Source organism: Acinonyx jubatus, chromosome D1, assembly GCF_027475565.1.
Source record: "Acinonyx jubatus isolate Ajub_Pintada_27869175 chromosome D1, VMU_Ajub_asm_v1.0, whole genome shotgun sequence".
NCBI lineage: Eukaryota > Metazoa > Chordata > Mammalia > Carnivora > Felidae > Acinonyx > Acinonyx jubatus.
The window spans coordinates 112,998,868-113,019,511 of NC_069390.1; positions in this window are offsets into that span (position 1 = coordinate 112,998,868).

Sequence of the window (20,644 nt, forward strand, 5' to 3'; positions counted from 1 at the left end):
ACATGCTATGATGGACATCCCCTCATGTAAACATGTCAAAGTGGACCAGAGAAAGCTGCGTGCCTGACTGCCACTTCATGGTCACATCTTTTCCTTCTGAAACCCCTGGAACTCCCTATCATTATTCCAGTCTTTGAATATCTCTTTGATTTGGAAATATTTGATACTCTTGTATTCCTGCCAAAAATATGCATGAAAATATTAAAGCAAGGATTCTTTACAATAAGTGAGCTATTCACAATGATTCATCTGGCCGTGTGTATATTTTTATTTTTGACAATGTTCAGGCATGATGTGAAGTACATCCTGAAAATCTGAGTATCATTCATTATCTAGGATAACCACCTTTATGGAAAGCCATTCAATGACATGCTTGTTCAAGATCACAAAAAATACTTAATTTACATACCACATAATACAGTGGTATATACATGTTATTATCTTAAAATATGTAAAGTAGATGTTTCTATGAAGTGTGTATCATGCATTCAGTTTTCTGCACCATGAATGCTATTATTTAAATTAAACAATAGTAATAACAGTAAGAATAGGTACATATCCATCACTAGTAACTAATACTGGAACTAGTCATATAATACTATGTGTTGAAAATATAAAAACCATGATTACTAATAATCTTTTCATTCGTGATGGGTTTGTAGTTACCAGAAAAATTGGGAAGATATTATTGAGTCTCCACATACATCAGACTCTTTTCTGACTATTGATGTCGTATGAGTTGGTACATGATCACAATCAATATCCCAAAGAGATATGATAGTATTAACTAAAGTTTATGTTTGTATTCAGATTGCTTCGGTTTTAACCTCTTCTGTCCCAGACTCATCCCAGCTGGCACATTACAGTCATCCTGTCTCCTTAGGCTCCACTTGGCCATGACTGCTTTTAGATTTTCTATATTTTTCATAATCTGCAAAGTTTTGAGGGTATGTTTGTAGAATGTATTTTGTAGAATGATCCTTGGTTGGGGTATGTCTAACGTTTGTTCAAATGCTTAGGCCAGAGTTACTGTGTTTTGGACCAGAAGATCCAGAGGCATAATGCCATTCATAATTATCACTTCACATAAAGGTTGTTTACTCAGAAGATTTGGGTCTTTTGTGATTCCGTACAAATTTTAGGACTGTTCTAGTTCTATGAAACATGTTGTTGCTATTTTGATGGCAATTGCATTAATTGTGTCAGTTGCTTTAGGAAGTATAGACATTTTAATGAAATTTGTACTTCTGATCCATGAGTATGGAATATCCTTCTATTTCTTTGTGTCATCTTGTATTTCTTTCATCACTGTTTTACAGTTTTCAGAGTATAAGTCGCTCACCACTTTGGTTAGATTTATTCATAGATACCTTATAATTTGGTGTACAACTGTAAATGGGACTGTTTTCTTAATTTCTCTTTCTACTGCTTCATTATTGTTGTCTAGAATTGCAACCGATTTCTGTACAATGATTTTGTATTCGGTGACATTGCTGAATTCATTTATCACTTCTAGCAGTTATTGGGTGGACTCTTTAGGGTTTTCTATATATAGTGTCATGTAATCTGCAAAGTGTGAAAGTATCACTTCTTCCAGATTTGGATTTATTTTATTTTATTTTATTTTATTTTATTTTATTTTATTTTATTTTACTTTAGTTTCTTTCTTTTTGTTTCATTTCGTTTATCTGCTGGCTGTGGCTTGGACTTCCAGTAAATTGTTTATTAACAGTGGTTAGAGTAAACATCCTTGTCTTCTTCCTGACCTTACAGGAAAAGCTCTCAGATTTTCCCCATTAAGGTTGATTATAGCTGAGGGGTTTTCATAGAAAACATTTATTACATTGATGTATGTTCCCTGTAAACCTATTTAGGGGGTTATAATCATGAATGGATGTTGTACTGTGTCAAATGCTTTTTTCTGCATGTATTTGAATGACAGTATGGTTCTTTTCTTTTAACGTTTATTAATTTTGAGAGAGACAGAGTGTGAGCAGGGGAGGGGCAGAGAGAGAGAGTGGGAGACACAGAATTTGATGGAGGCTCTTGGCTCTGAGCTTTGAGCACAGAGTCTGATGTGGGACTTGAACTTACCAATCATGGGGCCATGACCTGAGCTGATGTCGGACTGTTAAAGGATTGAGCCATCCAGGGGCCCCGATCATATGGTTCTTATCCTTTCTCCTGTTGATATATTGTATCACATTGATTGATTTGCAAATATTGAACCATCCTTGCAGCTTGGGAACAAATCCCACTTAATTGTGGGATATATTTACAGTTGTTATATCTTCTTTTTGGACTGTACCCTTTACTGTTATATAGTGTCTCCCTCTGTTTCTTGTTATGTACTTTTTTTTAAAGTGTATTTTTTGTGATACAAGTATTGCTACTCCAGCTTTTGTTTTTTCATCCGTTCTTACACCCTACATATCTAGATTGGAGCATTAATTGCATTTACCTTCAAAGAAATGATTGATGTGTATGTATTGCCATTTTATTACCTGTTTTCTTGTGGTTTCTAATGATTTTCTCCGATCCTTTGTTGTCTGTCTTTCATGTTTTGCTTATTTTCTTTAGTGATATTTTTGATTTCTTTATCTTTTCTTAGCATATTTATGGCTAGTTTTAGTATATGGTTACTGTTAGGTGTTTATATAACCTCTTCTGCATTTAGCAGTTTGTATTAAGTTGATGGTCATTTACCTTGGAACCCATTATTATCTCCTCCCTAGGTTTTTGGTAGATGTTATTATATTTCAAATCCATTTCTCTGAGTTCCTTAACAGATTTTTTACAGAAATACTCATTTTTTTACTTGATTTGTGTCTTCTACCTCTATACTGTCACTTTTAGTCTCTCCTTTCCACTCAAAGAGTCCCTTTTAATATATCTTGCAGGACTGGTTTAGTGGTACAAACACCTTTAGTTTTTGTTTGGGAAAGTCTGTGTCTCCTTCCATTCTGAATGGTAGCCTTTCTGTGTAGAGTATTCTTGGCTGCTGATTTTTCCATTCAGCACTTTGAATATGTGATGTTACTCATTTCTGGCTTGCCAAGTTTCTGTTCAGAAATCTGGTAGCTAGCCTTATGGGTCTTCCCTTCTAAGTTAAGGTCTCTTTTGTCTTGCTGCTTTTAAGAGTTTTTCTTTATTGTCACTGTAATTTGCAAGTTTGCTTATAATATGTCTGGGTGTTGGCCTGATTTTGTTGATTTTGATGGGAGTTCTCTAGTCTCCTAGATGTGGATGTTTGTTTCCCTTCCCCCATAGGGAAGTTTTCAGCTATTATTTTCTCAAATAAGTTTTCTGCCCCTTTTCTCTTTATTCTGGGAATCCTACAATATGAATATTATTATGTTTGCTGTAGTCACTGAGTTCCCTTAGTCTCGTCTCACGTTGCAGAATTCTGTTGTCTCTCTTTGGTTCAGTGTGATTAATTTCCATTACTCAGTGTTCGAGGTCACTGGTTTGTTCCTCTGCTTCTTCTATCCCTCTGTTCATTCCAGAAAGCATGTTTCTCCTTTATTGTGTCCTCAATGTGTACTGTGTTATTTCTTATCTCCCTGTTCTACTCATTTCGCAAATCCATTGAGTATCCTTATGATCATTGCCTTAAATTCTGTATCAGGTATATTACTTATATCTCTGTGGCTTAGATCTCTGGCTGTGGGCTTTGACTAGGTCTTTCATTGTGGATAAACATCTCTGTGTGTCCATTTTGTCTGTCTCTCTGGCTCTATTTCTCTGTGTTAAAAAGTCAGCTGTGCCTTCTGCTCTTGAAACTAATGCCTTATGAAGAATAGGTCCTGGAGACCTCAGCAGTGCACGTCTCCATTTATAGGACCTGGACCTCCAGGAGGATATCGTATGGGTATTGCTCACTCCCTGATGTTGTGTCTGGTTTACCTTTCCTTTCAGTGCAGATGTCTGCACTGATTGTGTGCCTGTTGTGGGCTGTGCTTTCTCTCAGTCGTGTTAGTGGGACCCAGGCAGGCCAGCTGTGGGGTGGTATGCCCGCCGGGTAAGGTGGGGTCAGGGCAGGAGTATTAGCAAAATTTCACAGGACTACTAGTCCTATGCCAGATTTCCCAATGTCCTTTGGTGGCTGGGTACTGTGGACCAGCAGTGGAAGCTAGGGGCTTGAGGATATCCACAGACCTTGTCTGTGCCTGGGGACGAGTGGCTGGGTGAGACAGATGAGGGTGCCTGGATATGCACAGCTGGGTGAGGTTCAGATGTGCACAGCATGCTGTAGCATCTTGTCGAACAGGGTGCTCTTGTGGTTTTAAGAATGTTTGCACTGAGACCAGCAGGCTTGGTGTGGTGAGTCCCCCAGTGAGCCCTTGGGACTGGCACACTTCTAACAGCTTAGGTAGCAAGTGTCTGTGCAGCCTCACCCTCTGGTGGGTGCTTCTATGCTTATTCTGGGAGGCTGGGGGAGAAGAATGGTGACTGTGAGCTCCCTCATTGTTGGAGAAGTCCTCCAAATACTCAGGAATCAGCATGAATACATCTGTCTCCTGTTGACTCAGCATTGTGTAAAATGCCATGTTTACGTTCCCTCTCTACACAGGCAAAGACCTGGCTATCACTCATCCTCCTGGATCACCCAGCGCTGGGTCAGCTGACCTCCAATGCTCCAGGATGTAAACTCAAGGGAATTCAGCCCCTCTGGTTTTAATGCCAAATGTTATGGAGATTAGTCTTCCCTGTGTCAGCTCCCTGGTGTGAGGGCTCACTTTCTCTGCCCCTTCTGCAGACAGCCAGCCTCCACCTTTCTGGCCCTCCTAACCTTTCTGATGCAGTTTCTCTCTATTTAGGTGTGGAGTTTGTTCTGCCAGTCTTTGGATCGCTCTCTGGTTCATGGACTTGAATGTGGATGTTATGTAGTTGAAAACATGGGTCAGGGTGAGCTCAGGGTCCTCATACTCTGTTATTATTAATTTTTTAAATGTCTTATCATTTTGGAGTTTTGAGACATGGACAGACAGACTCATATCACACATGCACTTCAGGATTAGAAAGGAACTTTCCCACATTTGCTTCTAGTATTTTATGTTTTGAAACTCTCTTTATTGAGGTATAATTTACAAATGACAAATAGCCTCAAGTTAAAGGGTATAATTTGATGAGACATGAGGACACAGGACCATGGGTACAGCACCATGAAATCATATGGTTTCTCCCTAAACCTTCCATCATGATCCATTTGTGTCTAACGCCAATGTTGCTTTTGAAGTAAGGTCTACTTTTTTTTCATGTTTTCAGATATTGTCCAGGTGTCTGAAAGCCTGCATTGGGGTACCTCCTTTTCCAATAGTCTGTATTTCCATAAGTATTGCATTCGGTCTACCTTTGGACTTTTTCTTTTCTTGTATCTCTCTGTATATTCACATACTTTTGTTGCACTACTTTAATGATGAGGCCTTCATCATTGCTTTAATTTTCACTAAATGATATGAAGTTCCACTCATGACAGAAAGCACAGGCTTCCTGTGTTAGGTATTCAAGAGCAAGGCAGATATCCTGAGCACTTGAGCTGAGAATGTCACTCTATCTTTTTGCCAGCCCTCTTCCCTTCCCTGCAAGACAAGAATCTCCTTTGGTTCACACAGAAATGTGGGTGAAGTCAGTAGAAAACATTCCCTTCTCTCCTCTTCCTTTTCTCTCTCAAACTCCTCTTTGCTACCCTCTGCCTTTCCCTTTCTCTGACTCAATCCCCCAAGGCACCTGCTCCACTCCAGCCATGATCAGGGTGTCCTCCAGCTGCTGGCCTCTGCCCTGTCCATCCCTCAGTGAGAAATCTGGAGTAGGATTATGCAGTTCACAAGGCTGATCAAGAAATCTGTGATCCTCAGAGCCCTCCTGCACAAGGTTGCTGTCTGTGGAAACCTGCCATCTTGGGTGAGGATCTGACTCCATGTGTGGCCTCCTCACCCATCTCCCACAGTCACTGCTCATCCCTGATCCTTACCCACGGTTAGAAATCAGCCATATGCTAGGGTCAGGTACCTGTCTCTCTGACCCCAAGGCACCAGGAGTCAGTGAATATTTCTAAAATAAATGAGCAGGTATTCTCTCAGAGCACAAGAACCCCATGCATCTAGAGATAGGAAGTTACCACCACCCCCAAAAAGCTCTCCCCTGCACAAAGGGTTATCTTGCTACTATCCTCCATCACCACAACTTCTGCTCATTTGTTACCTGTGTGTACAGGAACCACACTGTGTGCATTCAGTGGGGAGTGAGAGTAGGTCCTCCTAGAGCAGACACTGAAACAGACATGATGGTGAAAGGTGTATTAAGGGATAATAAGATAAACAAAGTGGAGGGAGCAGGGTGGTCAGGGAAAGCTTGCAGGTAGATCTGACACATTTTAAGATATATAATCACCATACTCTGTCATCTCACACAGTCCTCTTCAAATTTTAAAATAGTTGTCGTATAAGGCAGTGAGATTTATGAGATTTGGGGTTATTTCCCTATGATCTTATGTTTTCCTACATGCATTCTGTCTTCTGTAGTTTATCTGTGGCCTGAGCTGAACACTTGAGTGTGTGGCTGCATCTGCGAGTCTTTATGTAATGGAATAAGATTGTCTTCAGATCTCAGATGTAGATCTCTGATATCACATTCTCGTAATTATCGTTTCTTTGTTTGTCTGGTATGGCCTGAATTTTAATAGAAAAAGCGTGTCCTTGTCTTATTGTTTAAAATGGCAATTCCCAATCGCTGGGCTGAGGTGTTAACAGTCTTAGTTTAATGAACTTCCGTGGCCATCTATTTTTGATGATCATTTGTGTGGAGATATCTTAATTGAAACTGTGAGAAGGGTGAGTGGACACTTCCCAGACATTTTGCAGATGCATTCTGTATTCAATGTATTCTTTTTGTTATGTCCTTAGAAACAAATATTACCCCTGTTTCACAGATAACACACCTTAGGCTCTGTGTAGGTCCCACTGAGAATTGGTATTTGGGCTGAGAGAGCAGGAACACAGGCAAAGCCTCGGGATATTGTGAGAGAAGTTTGAGGAGATAGATGCAAAGCTGTAGTAAGGGTGATGACAGGGGTCCGACAGGGGTGGCATCTGGCCAGCCCTGAATTGTAGGTTGACTGAGGCTGAAGGCCAATGCAGGCACTCAGCTGATCTAGATCCTGTCTTCACTTTTCGTCTCACTGAGGGATATGAACATAGGCAGACAAACATTTCTCTAAGACCAAGTTAAATAACCTATATATCCAGGGCATATTTTCACCCATAAATATCCAGAACCTTCAGAAAATGCAGGGAGACAACCGCTTCTTTAGATGGTTACCTAGGTGCACTTTGACAAAAATGACATTTCGGAGATGAACCCTGCATCGTGCAATTAGAGTGATCCCACATAGCAGCTATGTGTGGACCTCATGCTCTCTGCTCAGGCTGTGGTCAGGAATGGCCTCCAACTGCATCTCACTGACCCCAGCACCCTCCCCTCTGCACCTCCTCAAATTATGCTTTTGTCCTCAACTTCCCTTCTATTCCTGTGTGATTCAAGTTTCCCTCCTCCTTCACTGGTGTTTCCATTATGGTGACTACAAGGTCTGTGTCATATAATGCATGTGCCCCATTTCACACAGGACATCTGAGGGACCTATACTTAGGGGTGCATCTTATCTTTCACAGAGCTCAAAAAATTGTATCTGTAAAATACGCAGCTGTACTCCCAATACATCTGCCTTTGTGTAAAAATCCTCTTTCTTTTTGACAAGAGAAATGTACAGCTGACCTCATTACAGGTAACTGACACAGACCATTGTACATATGTCCTGAGAAACTTGAGATATGTTACACTGTCCTCAGGCAGGTTTGCATTGAATTTCCAAGTCCTCACAAGCATCTCTACATCATTCCCTCCAAGTTTTTCACGAAGAAGATGAATATGCTTTTACAAGTTCTCATCCAGTTCAGGTCATCTTACCAAATGAAAGAGGTGGAGGAGAGGTGGCTAATAGCCCATGACTAGTGTAAAAGGACTGTGCATGGGGTATGACGTGCAAGGTGGTCGTGGGAAAGGACCAGGCTCTCTTCGATACTTAATGACCCACAGAACATAAAGGTATAAGGCTTCCGAGACTGTGTCATCCCCCTCTTTCCAAATAGTAGGATTAGGATTGTTATTTTTTTTTTAGTAGAGCATATAGGAGCTGAGCTTTAAGAGAGAAGTTTGGAATTCAGTTTTGAGAGTAGACAGCCTGTCCAAGAAAGCCTTGTAATTGGCTCTTAGTTTATGTTGTGAGAGGTTGTGGATGCCTTGAGTCTGCCTGGATCTAGATGTGGGCCTTGTTCTGAGAACAGGTGAGCTAAATATCTAACCTGAGTTTGAGCAAACTGCAGTTTTTCTTTGGAGACTTTATGGGCCTTTTAAAACCAAAAGTTTTCCCAGGGGGGGTGCTGTCTTCGTGTGAAGAGGCATGATCAGGGGAGAAAAGAAGCAAATCATCTAGACAGTGTAACAAAGTAGAGGCTCCAGAACACTTTCCATCATACAAATAAGCCTTTAAGGTTTGTGGGAAACATGGAGCACTCTGTGAAACCCAGGGAGGTTGCAGTCCAGATGTATGGTCATTCCCTGCATGTGAAGGTAAAAAGATACTGGCTATCCTTATCAACTGGAATGCTAAAAACTACACCACATAGGTCAAGTACAGTGAAAACTTTGCTTTCAGGTGGAGTGGATGTTGGTAGAGTGTGAGGTTTGGAAGGAAGGGGATGTCGAGGGATTATAGTGCTATTTATTGCTCGGAGGTCCTGGACAAAATACTCTCCTCAGCATTGGGTTTTCTCACAGGTATGAGAGAGGTGTTATACGGACTACTGCAGAGGATCATGAGACCATGAGGCTTGTAACATTGTATTATGATGTTGATGCCTTGAGGGCCTTCTTAATTTATAGGATATTGATTAATCCTAGGGAGAAGTTTTGCAGGATCGATCTGAATCTTGACCGGAGGCACACTGTGGATTCTGCCAATATCAGTTGAAGATTTTGCCCATAGAGGATGGTAGCTGATCCAATAGGAATAAATGATCAGTACTTCCAGACTCACCTGTAGTACCGGCACAGACACGGCACAGAAAAGGTGCCAAAGGATCATTTGTTTCCCCTTTTTGCTATTTTGGTTACTGTTGTCAAATTATAAGTCTTGGATCTCAAGTTCAGAGTATCTCCACAATATTTTAGAAAATCCTTCAAAGGATCCTCTTGGAGGATAGAGATTCCTGGTCTCCTGAGGGAGGCATTCAGTCAGTACTATCTTAAAGTTAGATCTATATTGTAAATGAGAGGGCAAATGGTCAAAATTTCCTCATGTAAGGGTTGTAAGTTAGGTGCCAACCTTCTGGACCTTAAAGGCATCGAGAAAAGCAAGTTCTTGCAGACTTGCTCTCAGAGAGTTCTTCTTAGGAAAAGCCACCTGTTAGACCCTCATACCCTCGTTATCCAGGATTGTCAGAGATGAAAAATCTTCTCCTCGAGAGGAAGACACATTCAATGTATCTATTGACTAAAATGCTTCATGGTGAATTTGGTCCCATGAAGGTTCCATTTTTGTTGCAAGATTCTAAGCAAATAAAAGGGCCTGAGCAAAGTTGCAGACAACCCTGAGCAATATATACATGTGTTCCAAAAGCCAACCCAGGGTGCTGGGGAACGAAAAAGACACACGCCATCCCTAACAAAGGGGACTTTAACACCCGTTTACTGTTTTTCCTAATACCTTCCGGTTACTGTAACTGTATGTGGGGGCTTCTTTCTCATTTATTTCCTGGCTCAATGATTATGGTGATTAGAGCCAACTATCTCTAGTTGGTCTACCTCAGAATGGAGGGTTTCAGGAATGTTCCCAAGCTGCTGCCAAAACTCCTTTTAATCAGTGGAAGTTCTCTGTCTTCTCTAGCCCGACATGGACTGCCTAATTCCACTTGTTGGTGGAAAAAAACCTGGCGTCTGCTCATCTGTTCAAGTTGACAGACTTTAGGACCAGGAGACCTCTCTCTCTGCCCTCTAGGCTTTTATCTGCCTCAGGCTTTTAGGCAGAATCTTGCCCCTCCTGTCTTCCGCCCCTCCTCCTGTTTCTGCACCACCTTGGGTGAGACCTGCATAACTGGCTCCTATACCATTCTCAATGCCTCAGGCACCATTGGTTTCCCCTCCCACCCTCTAATGTCAGGGAGTGAAGAGCATTCCCTTGGACCACCCACTTCATATCTCCCCACCAGTGTCCCAGGTAAAAACTGGCAATAGGGAACAAGTTGAGCTTCTTTTAAGTGGATGCAAGAGAAACTTAAGTAGGTATGTAAAGGAGTTTAAGTTTGTTGGCTTATAAAAAGTAGAGTTATCAACATTAAATACAAAATTTTATTCTATCTAGGTTTACTAAAGGTCAAGTAAGCTCATGTTGTCTGCGTTGCAATTTGATAGCCAAAAGGTAACTTAAAATGATGATTAATTCTTTCTCAAAGTTTTCATGGGTAATTGTGAAGATAGCTTTCAAAGTCTTTGGTAACCTGAAAAGTGTAAGTTTTGCTAGGATGATAAATTGAAATTGAATTCATTGAATATCTAGGTCTTTTCCAAATGAGATAAAGTGCTAGAGCTCTGATTGCTAAACATAGGTTTGTGCTTTTTACTTCTTACTGCACAGAAACAAAGCATATTTGGGTCTTTCAGAAAACATGCTTTTGCTTAATTGATAAATTTGCCATCTGCATAATTCTGCTGTAACAGTTTACCATTGATTACTACTTAGTTTTCACTGGAGACTAAGGTTTCTACGAGTTAAAATTCTGCTTAATATAATTAAGACGGATACAAATAAGAAATTTATTATGTAGAAAAGTAGGAGATATATAAGAAAGATATAAGGAATGGGAATAGATTTTTGTTGAAGATAAAAGAAAGTAATTTTGTCCCAAATGAGACTGGTTGTTTGGAGAAAAGGGGCTTAGGTCACAATCTGAAAGCAAAAGAAAGTTGTAGAAGGTTTGCGAGGGTAAATCTTTGGAAATAAATTTTATATGTGTTCAGGGTGGACTAAGGTTCAAATAAATGGATTTTAAAAGTACGGTGGTAAAAGATTAAAATTCTGCCCTAGTCTCTGTCAAAAAAAAAAAAGCAAAGGTTTCTTGGATTGTTGGTATGCTTTTGAGAAAAAAAAAGGGTAAGCAAAGCCCCCCCCCCCCATTTTGTCTGCCCAAAAAGATGGAAGAAATGTGATTTTAACCAAAAGGGCAGGACAGCATGCTCTTTTGATTTGTTTTACTCTAGCCTTGGTTGAAATTTCCCCTCCTTTGATCCAAATCCTGGGGAGATGGTGACAGTGTCCTCGCTGCCAGACTCCAAATGCTCCACATTTGGGTTGTTTCTGTTTAGATAGGAATGGATGCCTGTGCCATTTAAGGGATAGATCACTATAATATGTAAAGAGCTTGTACTAGAATATATAGGAGCCATTTTGCTACACTTAGCCCAATGTCTGCCAATTTATAACAACCTAGATACTCTAAATGGTGGAACATATTGCTCTAGGCACTGCTGAAAAAGGCAAGGAAATAAACCTGTACTTTGGCCCTTTTAGCCCTCTTGGCAGCCGATTTTGTCCTAAAAAAATGGTTTTTGCAAGCCTTTTCAAATATATTTGTAAAGTCGATTACTGTTGGGCCAAAATAAAATTAGTGCATCCTTCAACATCCAGAGAAGTCTTGCTTGGTCGTAGTCGACACCCCCAAAGTCCTGCACGTGGAAAACAGAGGGATAGGAGAAATCAGGGAAGACAAGGTCAATTCTGGGAGGTAGGGTCAAGCCTGGATAAGAGTGACTGCTCCCAGCATCTCATGAGACTGAGAAAGCTTTTGGCTGCCAGTCGAATAGCCAGACAAAATGCAGGGCCAGGAGATGAGGCTTCTTCTCCTGTCCCACTATCAGGGTCAGGACATGAGGCTTCTCCTGGCCAGCTATGGAAAATTAAGATAAGGGATGCCTCTTCCTCCTTTTCCTGTAGATGGGCATTTCCCCAACCAAGGCCAATACTCCTGTGGGATGCATTCTGAAAAATTGGGATGATTTTGATCCATAAATTCTAAAAGAAAAAGATAAGGACAACTCATTAATTATCATGGGGTTGGAGGCCCTATAGGGAACTTCCAGTTTCCTACTGGGCCCAGGTAATTACATCCCAAGATCCTACCTGGGACTATGACCATCCATTAAGAAATGGTATTGCCACTACTTCCAAGCTTGTGCTTTAGAGACATTGATGAAGTCGAAGGTTAAGCCCTTAAATTATGTTAAATTAGGCACTATTTTACAAACACAAAATGGGAGCCTAATGGCCTTCCTAGAGAGGTTGAGGGAGGCTCTCTTTAAATATATGGCTATCTCCCCTGACACCCCTGAGGCTGAGATGATTTTAAACGACAAATTTGTCACTCAATTGCCCCCAGATATTCAGAGAAAGCTGCAAAACTTGGTTATTGACCTGGAAGGGATACTCGAGGTGGTCTTATGAGCTGCCAATTGGGGACATTACAACTGAGATAAAAACAAATCAAAACAAAACAACAGGAAAGGAGACTTAAGGAAAAGCTGGGGCCTTAGTCATGGCCTTACACACTATGTCAGACAGAGGAAAATGGTCAGCAGAGGCAGGGCCTGAGGTGTGGCCTGAGCACAAGGTGGTTGCCTCCTGTCTAGACAGAGAAGGTGGGGGAAGGGAAGAAGAGGACTCAGAAGCCACGTTTTGTGTTTTTAATCTATGCTTGCGTCATTTAGTTTGTAAATTGTATTTGGAGAGATGTAATTTTTGATTCTTGATAGTGTTTGGAAGCTTCAAAATACCTATTGAAATAGGCATCTCATTCAGTTTTGTCAGTTTTAGGACCATAGTTGTTCAATTTAGCTTTGAGAAAATTAAATTTGAGATAACTGAAAGTTCCCCATCTTGGCCATTGAAGTTCTAAATTACTTCTGGTTAAGTCAATCTATTCATTTATAAATGTGCATATGGAGAGGGACCATAGTTTTTAAACATAAAACCATCCAGAGTCCCAGTAGGCAGGATGCCCTCAAAGCATTTTGATGTGTGGGATCCCATTTCTTAGAAAATTTTCAGGGATTCCCTATTTCCAGAAGGAATCAGACCCAAGCCTGGCACAGTTCCAGAGAGAACAGTCGAGCCCCAAACAGATCACAGACTGAAAGATAACACATTTCTAACTGGCAGAGTTCCAATGGGAACAGTCCAGTTGCAAAGGGGAATAGGAACAACAGCCTCACAATTCCGACTGGCACAGTTCCAACTGGAAAGGTCTGATTGTGAAAAGGACTCAGACTGAGGGCTAGCCCAGTTCAATTAGGTGCAGTCTGATTCAAAACTGGAATTAGACCAAAAGCTAGCACAGTGCCTTTAGACTGAAGACCAAACGAGTACCCTCTGAGATGATTAAAAAAAAAAAAAAAAAAAAAAAAAAAAGATCATATATAGATCCCAATTAAATCCTGGAGAACTGAGACATGAGATATGGAGCTTGAAATCCAGGATAAAACTTGTCCTTAAAACCCCAGGGTAGGCATGAAAGCAACTCAAAAAGTTCCATGGGTACTGCACCTGTTTGCTAGCCAGCTCTGGAGCAGTTGGGGTCTTCTCTGGAGCCCACTTCTGATCACCAAGAATTGTCAACCTTAAAAATAGAAACCACCAGTTATTTTACCAGAAGAAGATATTTTTATTGAGGAATGAAAGAGAATTGTAATCTGGGACATACAAGCTGTGGCAAAACCATAAGCAAGTACAGGAAACAAAGGAGAGGAATGCTTTTTTAAGGAGAAAGGGGGTAAGTAGGGAACGATGATGAAAAGTCCATTGGAGTAAAATGGGGGTTTGAAATGTGGTGGCTTCTCATTGTCTGAGCTGTTGCAGAGATGGTGGTGGTGAGGAAAGAGTTTCTCCCCTGTGGCTGGAGAAGTAGATTAGTATCCACATGCAAGGTCAAGTCTTTGTAAGGTCAAGTCCTTCTCTTCCTGTTGTGTCCACAATTAATTTTCTATGGTAGGGTGGGAGAGCTGCCCCTACCAAAACATCCTGTATCCATTTTGTCAGGTTTCCCATTACTAATTTTCACAAGTTCATACATGTTTTTGATGAAATGTGAAAAAATGTTTTGAAGGTTTGGGTTTGAGACAGTGAATGGCTAAGAAAGAATTCTTGAGATGCCTTTGGTGCAAATTTTTTTTTTTTTTTTTTTATAGCACAGGGACAGAACCTGTGGGCAGAAAGAACTGCACTGGGATTTTTTATTTTATTTTATTTTAAGGAGAGTGAGCACAAGTTGTGGAAAGTGGGCAGAGGCAGAGTGAGAGGGGAGAGAGGGGGAGAGAGAGAACCTCAAGGAGACTCCATGCTCAGCCTCAAGCCTGATTGAGCTCTTCCTAATCTGGAAGAGCAAACATTAGAGAACAAATAATGTTTCAAACAAAAGTCATAAAAATCGTATTTTTTCAGTTCATTTAGTGTCATGTTGCTAATCTTTTGTTCAGTTTGAATGTAGCTTTTTAGTTCTAGAAATTCTTGCCCATTTCACTTTTATGATTTTGAAGATATCAAAAACCATATTTGTTTTTTAAAAAAGTTCTTTTTATGAATCTCCTTGAAGATGAAACTCCTTTTGCAAATTACAAATGACTGTAATGCACTTGACAAGAAAATTCAATTATTTCTGTGACACAGAACACTTCAAAAATCAGAATACCAAGTGATGACCTTATTATCAAAGCATATGAAAACTTCTGGAATTTCATATATATATATTTGAACACTTACAGCATTTACTCAAGTAATACAACCTAAGGTTTATCATTATTTGTTTGAGAGTTCTTTCCAAGTAATTTAACATACCAAATAAAAAAGCCTAATTAATCAAAAGGACTTCATTTACAATTCACATCTTGGGGAAGTTTGTTAAAACCCTCAGAGAATTTTACATTTATTTATTTTTGAGAGAGACAGAGCACAAGTGGGGGAGGGGAAGGGAAAGAAGGAGACAGAGAATCCAAAGCAGGCTCCAGGCTCTGAGCTGTCAGCACAGAGCCTGATGTGGGGCCCAAACTCACAAATCGTGAGATCATGAACTGAGGTGAAGGTGGATGCTTAACTGAATGAGCCACTCAGGCAACCCAACCCTCAGAAAGTTTTAAAGTACATGTCTAAATGGGATTATGGTTTAATATAAAACTTAAAACTTAATTATTTCTTTAATGAAGGTGGCAATAGATTTTGAAGGCAAATATGTAGGGTTATTTATATAGTTGTGAGTAAAACTTAGCTCCTTTCATATTGAGAAATTTTAACCATTTTTAAGCAACCAAAGACCTGGTTAACGACAAAACATAGAAACTTTGGTTATCTAGGGAGACAAAAGAGAAGAAAAAACAACTTTCTTTACATTTTTTTTCATCAAGAGCCAACCAAAAATCCAAGCAACCTTTGTCTTTTTTAACAGAGAGAAAAGCAGAATTTCAATCTTATACCAGTGTACTTGTTAAAATCCATTTATTTCAACCTTGTCCCAAAAGCACATAAAATACCTTTCCAAAGATTTCCCTTCATAAAACTTTTACAACCTTTTTTTAAAAAAAATTCAGAGTTGTTTTCCTTATTTCCATCAAACCTAATTACATTTAGCAGAAGAATTTTAACTCTTTGAAAACTTAGTCTCCAGTGAAAACTAAGTAGTGACCATTTGTGAACTGTTACATCATAATTTTTCTAGATCTGAAATTTTAAAACAGGTTTTCCATAGTAGAAACTTTCATTAAAGCACAAAGCATATTTACCAACAAACCCAAGTATCCTCAGGTTCTGTGCAATAAGAAGCTGAAAGCACAAAACTACGTTCAGTAAACATTGCTTTCGTATTTTATCTCATTTGGAAAATGCTTAGATACCAATTGAGTTCAACCCAATTTATCATTTAACTTAGCAAAACTTCAGCGTTTCAGGTTACCAAACCTCTTGATAGCTATCTTAACAATTACTCATTAGGGGCGCCTCGGTGGCTCAGTCGGCTGAGCGTCCGACTTCGGCTCAGGTCACGATCTCGCGGTCCGTGAGTTCGAGCCCCACCTCGGGCTCTGTGCTGACCGCTCAGAGCCTGGAGCCTGTTTCAGATTCTGTGTCTCCCTCTTTCTCTGACCCTCCCCCGTTCATGTTCTGTCTCTCTCTGCCTCAAAATAAATAAACGTTAAAAAAATTAAAAAAAAAAAAGAAAACAAAAACAAAACAATTACTCATGAAAACTTTGAGACAGATGAAATTAACGATCATTTCAAGTCATCCCTTTGCTAAGAAATGGCCACAGAGATAACAGGAGCTTATGTGACCTTGAGCAAATGTTGGTAAAGTTTCACATTTCATGCTGACAACTCCAAAGACATGTCTATCTTAATTAAACCAACAAACTGAAATTAGTTTAAATGTTGAGTATGTTCCACCTGGGTCCACTTAAAAGTCAACCAATTTGTTCCCCATTGTCAATTTGTACCTGGGACGTTGGTGGGGAATCTGAAGTGAGCATTTCAAGTCCAAGGGGTGCTCTTTTCTCTTCGACAGTGAAGGGAGCAGGAGGAGCCAGTGGTGCCAGAGGCACCCAGGATGGTCGAGGAACGAGTCAGGCAGGCAGTACCCAAGGTGGTGCAGAAACAGGAGGAGGGGGAGGGGAAGGCAGGGATGGGAGCCGATCTTCTGCTGCCAGGAAAGCTGGATGGAGGCAAGACAAAGCCCACAGGGCAGAGAAAGGGCTTTTCTGGTCCTAACGCCTGTCACCAGACAGATGACCAGATGAAGATGTTTTCTCCACACCAAAAAGGGGAAATGGGCAGTCCATATCTGCCCAGAGAAGACAGGGAATTTCTCTGAAACAAAGGAGTTTTGGCAGCTGCTTGAGAATATTCCTTAAACTCCCTGTCCCAAGGTGTGTGCTTTACAAATATTTTCTATCAGTCTGTGGATTCTCTTTTTGTTCTTTGATGAGGATGACTTCTTACTTGGTTTTGCTCTTTAATTTTTTATTTGAAGTATTGGAATCCAAAACTTAATACTAGGGTTGAGAAAAAAAGCAAACTGTTTGAGAATTTGCCCTGAAAACATCTTGTGTATTTTACCTTACTTTGTGTAATAACTTTGAAGCTATAGTTCCAACTGTGTGCTCATTCCTGGCATAAAGTCATAATGAGTCAAGTGTTGATGCAGGAGAGTTTGGATGCAAATTTTCTGACAACAATTATGTGTCAACTATACTTTAATGTTTTGAAATCCATTCCTAATTGTACAATACTATCATGAAAATGTTTCTTTTTAAAACTTTTCTTTGGAGAGACAGTGCACATGAGCAGGGGGGAGGAGCAGAGAGGGAAAGAGAGAGAATCCCAAGCATGTTCCATGCTCAGTGTGGAGTCCAACGCAGGTCTCCATCCCATGACCCTGGGATCATGACGTGAGCCAAAATGAAGTCAGACGCTCAACCAACTAAGCCACTCAAGCAACCCCAAAATGGTTCTTGTTTTATGAAAAATATTTGAAGGCTTCAGAAATGTTCTCAGGATACGGAATCTGCTCGTTTTCTTTTTTCTTAAAGGGCTTGTCACATCATTCCTCCTGTTCATTTTCTCTCCTTCTGATGTTTCTGATCTAACTCTATGACATCCTCCTTTGTCATTTTATGAATGATTTCAATACTTTCCAGCATCAGTCCTCTTAGCATCCTGAAATCTCACACCTCATAGACCATTGGCAGCAGAGGCCAGCATCAAGAATGTTGCAAGAAGGGTGAGGAATAGACACTTGAATGAATTAGAGAGGAATAAACAAGAACATTACCCAAGGACAAAACTTTCTACGGAAAGAATTTAGTGTGTTTTCAGTTGTACAAGGTTTAGTTGGATCCTGGGGGAAGCATGACTTAGTCATTGCATTTGTGTGGAGGTTACATGTGGGTTTAGGAAATGTGTGTGGTGCTGTGCTGATGCATGACAAAGCCATCACAGTGATCAGTGGTACATGCAGCAGGTTCCATAGGATATATCATTGTGTAGTGGCCAGTGCTGGTTCCCTCAGCATCATCCTACCCATGGATCCTAATGAGGATCCGGATGATCCCTTCCCCATGGTTCAGTCTGAAGCAACTTACTGTTTAAGGGCTAAGGTGAAATTTTCCAATGCCCACACCACCAGGGCCACGATAGTTGCTGCTTTCATCCCTTCTGAGATGGACAAGGCCTCTCAGGACTTTTCTACTCACTTCTCAGGAGGAAGCCTGTTTGAGGGAGCAAGGGAAGATCTCATCAGCCCTTCTTTGCTGCATCACAGGTGGGATCAACACCTGACCCTTCTAAGTCCCTGCCTTCTTGTTCTCTACTATAAGGGGCTTTAAGAATGGTTAGTGGTCATTCTGGGAGGACATACCAAGTGGGAGACCCGGGGAGCCAACTAGGTGGCAGGAGGTGTCCTAAGCATCTTGATGTGGTAGGTGGTTCCATAGATGAATGCACATGTAAAAATTTCGTTGAGCTGTGTCACAATATGTGTGCAAATTAAATTGTGTATTTTATAAACTCAAATAGTATTTTGAAAACAATTTTGATAAGAATGAAGAGTACTTAAAAACAAGTGCATCTAGCAGTGATGGTTGTAGAACCTTATGAATATACTAAAATCCACCATGATAAATTTCATGGTGAGGAAATACCTTTTTCTCTCGTTTTCTAAAAAGAACTAACTGAAGTACAAAATATCTACATAAAAGTGCTCAATGAATTATCCCATGGTATGTCAATATGTCAATTAAAATATCCAACCTGGAGTGATTCTGTGATTGTTACAAGTTGTTGTTCAGCTTCTCTGGAGCCTCAGATTATTCATCCTCCACTCAGCTTGTTGTCTTAGTGTGACAGAGAAGGGGGAATGGATGTTGGGTGGTAGTTATCATCTTGGCTCTAAATGGCCTGGAAGGTCTAGACCAAGCCCACCTCTCAGTGACCCCTGACATCCAACCCCCGACACTCAGTAGTGTGTGCATGACCCTTCTGAGAGTTCCTCTGGTGCGAGCTGCCCCCTTCCAGGCACCCCACCCCACCTGGTAAAGTCCCATTTATCCTTCAGATATCAAGGCAAGTAGGACTTTTTAGGGGAAGGTATCATTTTTCTCCTAAAATTGGTAATTTCCTTCTAAATGTATCTTCGTGGCCTTATCTGGTCCTTCCCTTAATAGCACTTATTTTCATTTGTGGCTATTTTCTTACTACACGGTTATTAGGCTAAATTTTTTTCCTCTGCTGTATCTGAATCCCATGAGGCTGGGCCGTGTGTTCTGGTTCACCACGATGTACTTTGCTTAGAAGAGAATAGGCTTTCTGTTAGTGTTCATGGAATGAATGAATGAATGAATGAATGAGTGAGTGAATGAATCAGAAGCTTGGATACAGACAAGGATGAGGGGAACCTTTGCATGTTCCTTCAGTTGTTCCTTAGCACACGGGAAAACTAGGTCTTGGATCTCAAGTTCAGAGTATCTCCACATTATTTTAGAAAATCCTTCAAAGTATAAGAAATGTTGACTTTGTTCATACCTCTGTGTGTTACCTGCCTACACGTTGGAGCGAGGCATATTTTTTTAAGTTTATTGGTTTATTTTGAGAGTGCAGGGAGAGGGAGGGGCACAGAGAGAGGAAGAGAGAGAGAGTCCTTAGCAAGCTCCACACTTCGCATACAGCCTTATGTGGGGCTTGATCCTATGAACGTTAAGATCATGACCGGAGCTGAAATCAAGAGTCGGACATTTAATGGACTGAGCCACCCAGGCGCCCCAAGAGTGAGGCATTTTCATTAACCTAGAAACTCATAAGCTGAGGTAGCAATACAATAGGACATGTAGGAGGCAGTCTTCAACTTCAGATCAGAAAATCTTATTGACTTTGTTACGATTACAGTCCATGTGCCAAAAAAACATGCAGCCTGAACATTAGGATGAAACAGGTGATAATTCAACTCTGAGTCCCAACACTAGCTGGTGACATGGGACAAATTACTTCACATTTGAGTCTGTGTTACCTTAGAGAAACTGGGGAAGTAACTGTATTTTCTAATCCTTCATGAAGTCATGATGTGTAGAAATGAATCTGCACTACGCTTGCATACTGTAACAGCTTAATCTGTGGTAACCTTCTTATCATTTTGAGAATGTAACTTACTGAGAGCAGGGACCCTATCTGTTTGTTCTCTACAGTGTCCCCAAGACCATGAATCATGTCTGACACATAGCAGGTACTTAACATTTGTTGAATGAATATTCGGCAGTCTTGGAGAGAAGGCAGAAGGAGGAATGGGACATGTTTGTAAAATAAAGTGATTTTTCTAGGAAAAAGTTTACATTATCCTACAGCACCCCATTTCCATGTATATTTAACAATAGAGAGTCTGTTCTTCTTTTTCCTAAAACATGCTCATATAATGAGGAATAGGATGCAGAACTTCCCTGAAGGTTTCAGACAAAGCCCCAGAGCTCAGGGAGGACTAAACATGTGTCCTCTTCCCTGACCAGAGACAGTG